Source organism: Carex rostrata, chromosome 15 (genome assembly GCF_964058835.1).
Source record: "Carex rostrata chromosome 15, lpCarRost1.2, whole genome shotgun sequence".
Lineage (NCBI taxonomy): Eukaryota > Viridiplantae > Streptophyta > Magnoliopsida > Poales > Cyperaceae > Carex > Carex rostrata.
The window spans coordinates 3,661,245-3,675,625 of NC_135932.1; positions in this window are offsets into that span (position 1 = coordinate 3,661,245).

Here is a 14,381-nt window from a genome sequence, read left to right on the forward strand (position 1 = left end):
AAAAAAAAAAAATCAATCATATTGGTTCCCTAAAAACCGTTTTATTAATTATGGTTTTTGAAAAAAATTCGGGCGTGTGCCTAACCTCCTAGCTAATCGGGTCCCTATTACATAGGTAGTCTCATCCCAAAAAAATTATTTTCTCTGTCATGTTATATAACTTGTAAAAGCATCCATTAGGACCTGGTCGGCGGTACGAGGAAAACGGGAATGAGTACAGAATTTCAAAACTTTTAAATTGAAATTACTGTTCACGTGGGAAAAAAAAAATAATCTGAGTGAATTTTTTTTTTCCACGTAAACAGTAATTTCGTTGCTGCAGCCGAACAGACCCTAATGTTGTAATATGTAAGTTCTCCAACAAATGTTGTACAAATAAAGTGTTCATCAATTTGCAGATTAAGACAGAGCCTTAGGTGTCTTACTTTAATCTAGGTGTCTCAGTATTCATCACTATTATTCGGGGACAAAAGACTATACTCTTCGTGTCAGACAGTGATAAATGAAAAAATTTTAATTTTAGGAGTCAAAATAGAATCAATTTTACAGTGATATTTTACTTCAAATTATATAGAAAATAATGTATATTATTTTTTCAATTGATTCACGAGTTCAAAACTCAAATAAAAAGTTCTTGATGAAAAATAATAAAATAATAAAATTTGAAAGTGTCACACCCCGCGGCCACGGGTCGTAACAGTCCCCCGCCGTAAGCATACAACGCCGTGTATGCTTACAAGGCTACTCACATTTCAAACCAAACAACAAGCAATTCAAACAAGTTTCTAATATATATATCAGAGTACACAGTCTGGTCAGCATATAATACAACAAAAGTATCTCATCCGGATACCAACCACGAGGCCTACCCTAAATCTATACAACAAAAGATATCTAGGGTCATATACTGGTAAGCTACTAAGGCCTACTACTCTCGTGCCTCTCCGGAATCAGTCGCACCAATACCTGTAAAATAACGGGGAAGGTGGGGGTGAGAATAAATCCTCAGTGCGAATTTGCCACATTTGAATTATTGGACTTGCAATCAAACTCTATATTCAATAATGAAACCCAAACAACAACAATGCAAACAGTTATATAAGAAAACATAAATAACAGAATGCCACTACTCGACAACAGTTAATCAACCTGAAACACAGTTTACGGAATTTCCAAGATGAATCTCAAACACAACATATATTTTGGCTTAACTCGATTCCTAACTCAGTTCAGTAGGGCTTGTAGCAATTACAGATGTTCTTTCGAGCTGAACCTTTATCAAACCCACATCTGTAGGGTTACTGACACCTACAGATGGCCAACCGCTGGACCCTTTATCTGACACCCATCTGCAACCGCTTGGCTTAACAGTTTATTAAGGTCTGGTTCAAATCATGTAAAGAAAATCCACTTTAGAATCGTTTCCAATATTCGTCATATTCAATCGACCGTTCAAATGCATTAACACGTAGGAAAATGCTACCGAGCCATAGACGTTACACAAGTCAACCACGATTTCCAATCACACATCTCATAACATAATCACCCTCCCTCGTCCCAACCGGTACTGGGAATATCGAGGGCCGTTCACCTAAGGCCATTTAGGATCCTGGGAATCCAAGTCAGCATACAGCCCGACTTGGCAAATTAATTGGATCCAAGTGCTTAACTTCGTAAATCCATTCACACACATATCAATTCCACTCGTGGTGACTTTAAATCAAAATCAGATCACAATAGATCGACATAACCTATAACCATACCAGTATGCAAATCATTCAATTCAGATCAATTCGAGTTTAATTTGATTGGGCTATGCAAATGCTCTACGCAATTCAGTGATGCAATCAATGATATTCAACATGACAAACGAAAACACAGTTTAATTCCTGAAAATAAAGTATCAAACAAGTCCAAGAATCCCGCACCTTAGTATGACGAGCGTACCGCTTAATTTAAGGATCGGACGTCTCGTATTGTCTCGCAAGTTCTTGCTCGACCGAGCCTACACCTATATTATACGTATACTTGGTTTAATTTGGATTCAGTGGTCCATACGTTTACTTAGGGTTTGTACAGTCCTAAATCAATTCTTATGTTTTGGTATCGATTCTTTTCGGTTCTTTCTTTCTTACCAAAATCTCACATAACGGTACACAATTCCATCTAGGCCCTCTAGCCTTATACTATTTCACTTTGGTAACCATCAATCACCGTTTCACTACTTTGGTTCTCGGATCAATTCGATTCACCGTTTGGTTAACCCTAATTTGGTCAAAACCTCAAATCAGCCGTTAAATGTTCTAAAAATTCACGATCAGGAGGCAACCCTACCGATTACAAGTCTAATTGGTCGGGTTAAACAAATCAAATCACGATTATGCCAACTTTCAATTTTGGCACGAAACCCTAGAAATCAGATTTCACAAATCGGAAGAAATCGGGAAAAAGATTGACAAACAAACTAGTAAGAAGTGTAGAGGAACTAGTCCTCGAGCAATTCGAACACAAATCTCGGGTTTAAAACGAGAATCTGAGAAATCGAGAAAATTCGAGGTTTCGAAAGCAAAAAGGAGAGAAAGAAATACCAAATAGAAGGGTTCGGAGAGATCCTCGGCTGCTTTCTCGGTTCCAGACTCGATTTCTCGCAACAATCGGGAGTCTGAAAGAAACGGAAACTCACGGGCTCTTTTCCTTCTCTCTTGGACGAAAATAACTTAAAAATGGGGAAATGATGGAAGAGAGAGAGAGAGAGAAGGTTGGATTTGAGTTTTAGGGCAAAAATCACCCTGAGTGCGGATGCCCCCATCCGCACTGCGGGTGGCTTGACCCGCACTCGGGACTTAGAAAGTTTTCAGACCAAAATCAAGAAAATCCGAGCCTAGTGCGGATGAACCCCACCCGCACTGCGGATGGACCCTTACCCGCACTGCGGATGGACCCTTACCCGCACTGCGGATGGACCTCATCCGCACTCACTACTTAGCCGATTTTTGGACCAACACAGAATTTTAATGAGTGCGGATGCACCCCACCCGCACTGCGGATGGACCCTTACCCGTACTGCGGATGGAACCCATCCGCACTGAGCCTATAATGTTCTGAAATCTCGAAATTTCGACGCGATTTCAATTCACAATTAACTTACTTATTTAGGGAAACCTTAATTAAGGTTTAAACTTCCATTTTATTAACACAATTAACTTGATTCTTTCTTTTAAATCATTTTAATTTAATTGTAAAAATTTCGTAACGTAACAGAAAGACACTCCTGTTATAAAATACATTTATGTGGATGTTCATTCTATAACTTTCAATATTAATTATTATTTCATTGCCCACTACCTCCACTACCTCCACTATCTCCACTACCATGGGCATTCATTTTCTCCTTTATTATTGTAACATCTCTTTCTAGCCTATAAATAGAGGTTTTGTAAATAGAGAAGAGGACACACATATTATATACAATAGTGGGCAATAAAATTCTATTATTACTCTCTCAATATCTCTTGTTATTTACTTACTTTTGTTGCAACTTTATCTTAATTTTACAACACGTTATCAGCACAAATTGCTCGGAAGAAGTTGCAAAGTAATCATGTAAGTAATTTGTGTGATTAATTATTATATCTTTCATTAATTTAAATTTCATTTAAATTTTTTATTATATTTGTTTGAGTTTATAAGAATCATTCCTTGAAGTGAATGATGAAATAATAACCTGAAGTTATTATCAAAACTAAATGTTTATTAAGAACCTCAAGTTCATATTACCTGAATATAATAATAAGAGTAATAACCTGAAGTTATTATCACAACTAAAATTTTATCAAGAACCCGAAGTTCATATTACTTGAATAAAATAATAACCTGAAGTTATTATTAGAATTATTTACAACCTGAAGTTTTATTATAAATTTTAGTATAAAATTAATATAATAACCAGCAGTTATTATAGGCCACTGGATGAATAATAACCTGAAGTTATTCTCAATTAAAAACCTGAAGTTTTATTAGAAATTTTCATATAAAATCAATATAATAACCAGAAGTTATTATAGGTCATCGGATGAAAATATAACCCGAAGTTATTTCAAATTAAATTATACAATTGTGTAGCCAAGCAATTTAATAACTAGAAGTTATTAAATAAAATATTTTATTATAACCTGAAGTTATATAATATTAACCTGAAGTTATTAATACATTTAAATTTATTTATTTATTCATACAATTTACGTATTCTTTTATTTATATTTATTTATCTCCATTTTCATAATATGAAGTTATGATATTGATAACCTGAAGTTACGACATTGATAACCTGAAGTTATGACATTGATAATTCAAAATTATGGCATTCATAACCCGAAGTTATGGCATTCATAACACGAAATTATGGCATTAATAACCTGAAGTTAATGCGTATCTATTTTGTAGTACATATGACAAATCTCACAAAGTTTGAATTTATCTCCTTTTTCATTTATCATAACTTGAAGTTATGGTAGTAATAACCTGATGTTGAAAATACATATTAATGAGAAAGAAAAACGTCCTGAAGATGTTTGTTTCAGATGTGGGATGATAAATCATTGGTCGTGTACCTGTCGTAAGCCAAAACATTTTGTAGAGCTATATCAAGCCACAATCAAGAAATAAGGGGAAAATTTGAAAACTAACTTTACTGAATATGACCCCAAAATGAATGTCATATGGATACATATCTTGATGTATCAGATTTCTTCCATAATGTCAATGAAGAAATATATATTATTACTTAGGGAGAAAATATAGTATAAAAATTTATATTTATGTTTAATAAAAGTTTAGTTTACTTTTTAATTTTTTTTATGAAAATGAATAAAAGTAATTTATTTTTGCATTTTAAAGGAAAATGGCTAACGCAATGATAAGTAATGAAGATCCATGTTTGGTAGACAGTGGAACAACTAATACCATATTGAAAAGTAAGAAATACTTTTCACAATTGTATCTTGGTGAGACTAATATTCACACTATATCTGGCACAAATAATTTAATAGAAGGCTTCGGAAGAGCTTGTATTTTGTTACCTGAAGGAACAAAATTAATAATAGATGATGCATTATATTCAAGTAGATCCAGAAGAAATCTACTAAGCTTTAAAGATATTCGAAAGAATGGTTATCATATTGAAACTATGAATGAGAAAAATTGCGAGTATCTTCATATCACATCTATTAAGAATGACCAGAAAATCATAATTGAAAAGATGCAAGCAATGTCATCTGGATTATATAGTACTTATATAAGTAAAATAGAATCAAATATGGTTGCTAACCCGAAGTTAACCGTTACTAACCAGAAGTTAGTTGATCCAAAATTATTTACATTATGGCATGACAGATTGGGTAATCCAGGAAATATAATGATGAGGAGAATAATTGAAACTGCAAATGGGCATCCCCTAAAGGACTTGAAGATCCTATTATCAAAAGATATGACATGCGAAGCATGCTCTCTTGGAAAACTAATTATTAGACCATTTCCAAATAAAGTTGGACCTGAAGCTCCTTCATTTTTAGAAAGAATTCAAGGAGATATATGTGGACCTATTACACCTCCATGTGGACCGTTTAGATATTTTATGGTGTTAATTGATGCATCAACATGCTGGTCACATGTGAGTTTGTTAGCAACAAGAAATGTTGCATTTGCTAGACTATTAGCACAAATTATCCAATTGAGAGCTAATTTTCCAGATTATCAAATCAGAAGAATCCGGCTTGATAATGCAGGTGAGTTCACTTCTCAAACTTTTAATGATTATTGCATGTCTATTGGAATTACGGTAAAACATCCAGTGGCCCATGTTCATACATAAAACGGTCTGGCATAATCGTTGATTAAAAGATTACAATTAATTGCTAGACCATTACTCATGAGGTCTAGTTTACCGTCTTCCGCATGGGGACATGCCATATTACATGCCGCTGCACTAATTAGATTAAGACCAACTGCTTATCATAAATATTCTCCATTACAATTGGTCTCCGGAAGAGAACCAAATTTGTCCCATCTAAAGGTATTTGGTTGTGCAGTATATGTTCCAATTTCTCATCCACAACGCACAAAAATGGGACCTCAAAGAAGGTTGGGAATTTATATTGGTTTTAACTCTTCTTCTATTATTAGATATTTAGAACCATTAACAGGAGATGTTTTTACAGCAAGATTTGCTGATTGTCATTTTAATGAATCAATATTCCCAAATTTAGGGAAAGAAAAACAAAAACTGGATAAACAAGTAACTTGAAATTCATCGTTATCTTATCTTGACCCCCAAAGTGGTCAATGTGAACTCGAAGTTCAAAAGATCATAAATATGCAAAGAATTGCAAATGAATTGCCTGATGCATTCACAGATACGAATAGAGTTACTAAATCACATATTCCAGCTATAAACGCACCTGCTCGAATTGACATTACAAAAATATCTAATGAATCTAATGTGCGTAGAAAACGTGGAAGACCACTTGGTTCCAAGGATGTAAATCCACGTAAAAGGAAAGAGCAGAATAAAGCAGTTGGTCCAACCCCAGAAGAGGTTGATGATAAAACTCCTGCAGAAGTCAATAAAACCCCAAAAGATGGTTATAGTAAAACTCCTGAAGATGTATATAAAATCCCAGAAGAGATTAATGGTAGAACTCATGAAGAAGTTGATAAAAACCCAGAAGAGGTTGATGAAGTTCCAGAAGAAACTCAAGTACCAAATAATTATGAGATTTCTATAAATTATGTAATAAATGATACTATATTAAATAGAAATAAAACACATGTTGATGAAATCTTTGCATTCGCTATAGCAAGCGATGTTATAAACGAAGAAGATAATGTGCCAAAAACTCTAGAAGACTGTAGACATAGAAATGATTGGCCTAAATGGAAATATGTCATACAAGCAGAATTAAGTTCATTAGAAAAGCGGCAGGTATTTGGACCTGTAGTCCAAACGCCTAAAGATGTTAACCCTGTAGGTTACAAATGGGTATTTGTCATAAAAAGAAATGAGAAAATTGAGATTGTGAGATATAAAGCAAGGCTAGTGGCACAAGGCTTTACACAAATACCTGGAGTTGATTATGAAGAAACATATTCACCTGTAGTGGATGCGATAACTCTCAGATTTCTAATAAGTCTCACAGTTGCAGAAAAATCTAAAAATGCAACTTATGGATGTTGTAACAGCCTATTTGTATGGTTCACTTGACAGTGATATATACATGAAAGTCCCAGAAGGATTGAAAATGCCTGAAGCATATAAGTCAAAACCTAGAAAGATGTACTCTATAAAATTAAGAAGATCTTTATAGGGACTAAAACAATCTGGTCGAATGTGGTATAATCGACTGAGTGAGTACCTTCTAAAAGAATGATATAAAAATAATATAATTAGTCCGTGTGTTTTTATTAAAAGATCAAATCTAGGTTTCACAATTATTGCAGTGTATGTTGATGATTTGAATATTATTGGATCTCCTGAAGAGATTGAGAATACTGCAAAATTAATGAAGAATGAATTTGAGATGAAAGACCTTGGTGTAACAAAATTTTGTCTCGGCCTGCAGATCGAACATCTAAAGAATGGAATATTTATCCATCAATTAAATTATGTTGAAAAAATATTAAAAAGATTCAATATGGATAAAGCTCATCCTTTGAGCACACCAATGGTTGTACGATCGCTAAATACAGAAAATGATCATTTTCGCCCACAAGAAAATAATGAAAAAGTACTTGGTCCTGAAGTACCATACTTAAGTGCAATCGGGGTATTATTATATCTTGCAAATAATACGAGACTCGATATCTCATTTGCAGTAAATGTGTTAGCAAGATATAGTTCCAAACCAACCAGAAGACATTGGAATGGAATTAAACAAGTATTTCGGTATTTCTGCGGAACTAGAGATATGGGGTTATACTATCAAAAATATACAAAATCCAATTTAGTTGGATATGCAGATGCATGATATTTATCAGATCCACATAAAGCACGATCTCAATCGGGATATGTATTCACCTATTGTGGAGCTGCAATTTCATGGCGATCGACAAAACAAACTCTTACAGCTACATCTTCAAATCACGCCGAACTGATTGCCTTATACGAGGCGGGTCGAGAATGTGTTTGGTTACGGTCAATGATTCAAAATATTCAAGAAGAATGCGGACTTGAAAACATCAAGGTAAATCCTACTCCGCTATATGAAGATAATGCAGCATGCATTGCACAAATCAAAGAATGATATATTAAAGGAGACCGAACTAAACATATTGCACCAAAATTCTTTTCGACACATGACCTACAAAAGGAAGGCGTAATAGATGTTTGCCAAGTCCGATCAATCGACAATCTTGCAGACCTATTCACAAAATCTTTACCAACAAAGGTTTTTGTACAACTCACGAAGAAGATGGGTCTACATCGATTGAAGGATATTCAATGATATCAAATTGAGGGGAAGCATTATACGCACTGTACTTTTTTTCCCTTAACCAAGTTTTTATCCCAATGGATTTTTCTTGGTAAGGTTTTTAATGAGGCAGTACATGGTCCTGAAGTATCATGTTAATATCGATCCTGAAGTATCATGTTAATATCGATCCTAAAGTATCATATTAACAGTGTATAATGAAAGATAAACATCCAAGGGGAAGTGTTATAAAATACATTTATGTGGATGTTCATTCTATAACTTCCAATATTAATTATCATTTCATTGCCCACTACCTCCACTACCTCCACTATCTCCACTACCATGGGCATTCATTTTCTCCTTTATTATTGTAACATCTCTTTCTAGCCTATAAATAAAGGCTTTGTAAATAGAGAAGAGGACACACGTATTATATACAATAGTGGGCAATAAAATTCTATTATTACTCTCTCAATATCTCTTGTTATTTACTTACTTTTGTTGCAACTTTATCTTAATTTTACAACAACTCCCATATTTATATTAAAACAAATCGCCGACTAATAGTGCTGAACTTTGCTCACTGTATTTAGCTACGGAAAATAAATCTGCTGTGATTCTAAAGGGATCGCAGGACCCTGTTATTCCAAATCCATCTATTTATCTGTCTAGAGATTCGTGCATAAAAATAAGTGTTGTTGAAATTTGTGCATTCCAAAAATTGAAAGGCTAGATTTGGAATCACAGGGTCCTGCAATTCCTTTTGAATCACAGCAGATTACGGGGTTTTGCTTTTACTCATGATTTGACTCACTTTTTTCAGTCAAAGGTGGGAAGCCAACTCAAATGATAGGTTGAAATAAATAAAAAAAAGAGTGAGTCTATGGTACTATGCATATCACGGGTTATTACCGTGCTACGGCTCTATATTTGAGTTTTTAAATCCTAACGGTCAATCCGAACCATTCATCTTGTTCTCCATATTAATATGTGTTTGGAGACCAAATTTTACATTTTTTGAAATTGTTTTACTATTTTTTTAGATATTTAGAAAATCGCTTGATCTGAAAATTCTGGACCATCCAAAAACAGTGATTTTCAATAAATCTAAAAAAATAGTAAAAAATTTTCAAAAAATGTAAAATTTGGTCTCCAAACACATATTAATATGGAGAACAAGATGAACGGTTCGGATCGACCGTTAGAATTTGAAAATTCGAATATAGAGCCGTATCACGGTAACAAATCGTAATATGCATAGTACCATAGACTCACTCATAAAAAAATTACTGCTATTTTTCGAAATTTATTGAAAGTTTCAAACAAATAAAATATTGAATTAAATTAAATTGCTAAAATAAAATAATTTATATATTAAAAAATGTCGTATTCGGTAATTTTTTTGCTAAAATAATTACAGTGATGTTCACGTATATTCCTCAAAAACTACAAAATTACATATTTTCTCTAAAATTCGCAATATCATATTTACCCTTCTAATTCAAAAACACACAAATTCACTCATTTATTGCATGTTCAATTAAAAATCACTTTAAATTCATAAATTGCTAATATTACTCTTTATACAAAAATGAAAAAATAGATAGCATGTTAAAGAATAATACCAGTCTTCTAATTTGTTGGTTTTTGAGTGAATGGGTAGAGACTTAGTGAAAGAGATCCATGTTGTGAATGAAACAAGGTAATGTTTAGTAAAAACAAATGAAACTTGATAGAGACTTAGTAACTAGAGTCTTTTAATAATATAGCATGTAGTGACCCAAACACAAACAGTGGTCCAAAGACATACAGTGACCCAAACACAAACAGTGGTCCAAAGACATACAGTGGCCCAAACACAACAAAAACACATTTTGGGGACTTCAGTTCCAACAAAGGTAAATCACGAGTATCAAAAACTAAATCCACATTACTTTTCTTGAGTTAAATGAGTTTGCCTTTATATTTAACCAGCATGATTGACCTACAAGAAATTAAAATTAGTAATTAGGACTTCGTGACTGAGTTGACCGAATTCAGTTGCAAATTTTGGAAAGTATTAGTAATTCAGAGATGGTTGTCTGTTAATTGACCAATTTTTGCTCCTTTTTTGGACTACAGGGTTTGGAAGGAATAAAAACATACATAAACCAATTAAACTCTTCGGCTCATACCTCTCTAATTTTTGGAAACCCAGGGACACATATTTGGGAAGTCTTAAGAATAGTCTAAACACAAACAGTGACATAAAATAAAATGAACTTTACAAGAGAAAATATGTAATTTTGACGTTTTTGAGGAATATGCATAAAATTGCCTGAATAATTTATAATATAGTTTTTCAAAATGCTAAATACAAATACAATAGAGAATTTATAAGATAAATTGTGCAAAAATTCATGCTGCAGTATACAAAAGAATTATATTAATTTAAAATTTCATTCCCCCTTGGATAAATCAAACATATTTCTTTATATGAGGGGCGAAGCATGATGGAACGAATGCGGTTATAGACGATGTTTCACGATTAAGATGTTTAAAAACTTAATTGTCACTATAATTATAACATTTATGATAAATGGCATGACTATCAGTCTATCACATAATCTCTCTCTATTTTTATATTAAGCAAATAGATGTCATGATATATTAACGGCTTTGATTAAAAGATGAAATTAATTCGGATTGAATATTAATTCTCAGATCAAATATTATGATTCTATGTATCCATTTGATGAATTTTTACGTGTAGAAGTCTAAACTTATTTAGACACATATTCTTCACATGCAAATTGTATCATCTTCTGAATGGTTATGATTTTTTTTCTATTTTTTAAATGTCATTTAAGGAATTTTGAATTGATTTGTTATATCTTCATTTCCTTATTTTTATTATATTATTTAAAAATTGTTATTAATTTGTTATTTTGTATGAATTTTTTTATGAAAATATATATGTGAAAAGGATTAAAAACTATGTCATTTAATATTTAATATGTCATTTAAATGTTATTTATATATAAATGTCATTTAAGAAATATTATTTGTTATTTAGTCTATTTTTATATAAAATATGATATTTAGTATGATTTTTTTTCATTTATATATTATAATCCAACGGACACGATAGTAGATAACATACAGTTAATAATAATTATCATATGGGTTTTTTCGGAGACTAGATCGACGCGTCACAATTCATTAGACATGCACACTATTAATTTATCTAACATAAATTGTAACTCATTTAAGAAAAATACATAGGAATCTTTTTTTTATTTTTTCTAAAGCTTAGTAGAGACTACCAAGTTTAAAATACAATAAGAATCGATCGTGTTCTGTTTTGTCCGGTCAAAGTTAATTCGAAACCGCTACATAACAAATTTTGTAGCTTTCTTCCGTTTATACTAATTTTAAAATTTGTATTGTTTATTACATTTCGGGAACAACACAATATTCAAATTATCTAAATGAATAATTCATATCAACTAGATTCTAGCTCAATAACCTTGAACACTGTATTACTTGTGATCATAACCGATTCAATATCTTTTGGAAGTAAGCTTTGTTTTTTTAATCCATTTGCTATAAATTTTTGAATAAAGATTGGATGTTAAGCTATCCAATAATTTCATATTTATAAAAAAATTTCTTATTCGGATTAGGATCCTGCAACTTCTCACATAGAGAGCATTGTATTTATCATTATATCAAAGACTGATTCTTTGTTATAAATTTAATAAAAAATTTGTTCATTGTAGCTTAAGAATCATTAGTTATTTAAATGAAATAATTTCTTGTAGGTATTAAATAGTTGGATTATTTGAACTCCAATCTTTACTTAAAAATAACTAATATATAAACTAGATTCATGAGTTTAGTATAGTACTGACACAAGTGTTTCGTCTTTCTTCAAAATGACACATGTTCAATTTTTCAAAAATAGCATCTAAAAGAATCTGAGTGTATCGATATCCTCTAATAAGTAAAAAATACAAAGTGATTTTAACTATATTAAGTTAAAATTAAAAATTTGTTAAATACAAGCAATGACAATAACAATAATTATAACATATCCCTCCTAGACTCCTAACATGTAGTATACCTTTGCTTAGTAAGTTAGGAAAACCCATTTGAGTTTCCCATCATCCCAAGTTCCCAACCCACCTCCTTGAAATAAGGCATTTTGGGGGCATTAGGAAGCACATTCCTATCTTTTGGAAACAATGTTCTACCATTTCCAGAAAGTAGAGAAAGCACCTCTGAAAGGGATTGATCATGAACTTAGTGGTAACACTAGTTTTCATTATTTTTTTCAGTTATGAGCATACATCCAAAGCACACTTTGGATGCATGAATTTATGCACGGATAGAAGGCACAGCTAGAGGTGCTACTTTTACCCGATTACCTGGATCCGATTCGGAACCGACCCTAATCCGATTAATTTGGATAGGATATGGTTTAAAAAATATAACCGGTTAAATTATGGATACGGTTACAAAATTAATAATTTAATATCCGATCCGGATCCGAATTACCGGAACTGATACTGTAATGGGTAGGATATGAGTTTCATTTAATTATCCGACTCATAACTGAACCTGACTCAATATATAAATGCCCGATAAAACATATATTAATAAATATTAATATATAAAAATACAACTTTGCATATTAATTTTTTCATAAGCCGTATGGATGTCAAATATGAGAAAATATAATGTAGTCACATATTCGCTATGCTTATACACACAGATGGATGTCAAATTTATTCCTTTCGTCACAGCCACATTAATTTTTTAAATAAAATTTATTGCTATGAATACATCCTTCAATATTTACCTTAATATCCATAGCACTTGCGTTTACAATGTACTGAATTTAATTATTTGTTGATTGTTATGAATGAAAACTATTTTTCCTTTTTATAAAGTATGAACAGTGATCCTAAAAAATGGTTGAAGCCAAAAAAATAATAATAAAAGTTGGGAACAATTCCAGATCACAACTTTTGAATAATTACTATCAATTTGTTACAATTTGTCAAGGAGGTGGCATGATGGAGAGATTGTCATATATTCTAAAATACTATGATGAAAGCGTCGCTACTAAAATTAAAAGGCTACCATAAACAATTTTTTTTTTATGGGGTACATCACAGCTTTCATTTGTTGCAAAGGATTGCTGATTAAGCACCCATTATTTGTTATAATTTCCTCCACCCTTTTAATCATTTCCAATTCTTCATTTCGTATTCTTGAACAGTGAAATTGCATTGTTATTAACTTTTAGTGTCGGATGGTGCCACTGTGCCAGGACATATATGTGTGGTGGATATCGTTTTGGAGGAACCTAAGTTATCTTAAAAATTTGAAATAATATTAGAACAGTTCAATTATCTGTACATTGTTATTTCTATCGTTTCTTATATTTAGGAACAGAGGATATATCAATAACTATTGCTGTTAACTGTTTTTTAAAGAAAAACATACATTAAGTGTTTTGTAGTAAATAAAAAATTAGATCAATTTTAATGATTTTACAATAGATTTTGTCATTTATGTGGGAGGTCGCAAATTAGAAATATTGGAATTCAGAAGGTTAGATCTTTATTTTCTCTAAAAAAATGTTTATATTCCGATCTTATGTCTTCTACATCAAGACATACGGTTAACGAACCGTCCTTAGTGTGCATGAATTAAGAGCATATATTTTTCTAAAATTTTAATAACAGAGAATGGTATATACCATGATTAAAATCTGCATTAATTTATGTCAATGAGTAACACTACCCTTATTGCTTATATTATATAAAAGTTAAAACACAAGTACAATTGCTTCTCAACTTTCATAATTCATGTTTATGACAAATATATATGAACTGAGTTAATAAAGTGCATAGCGGCCTAACT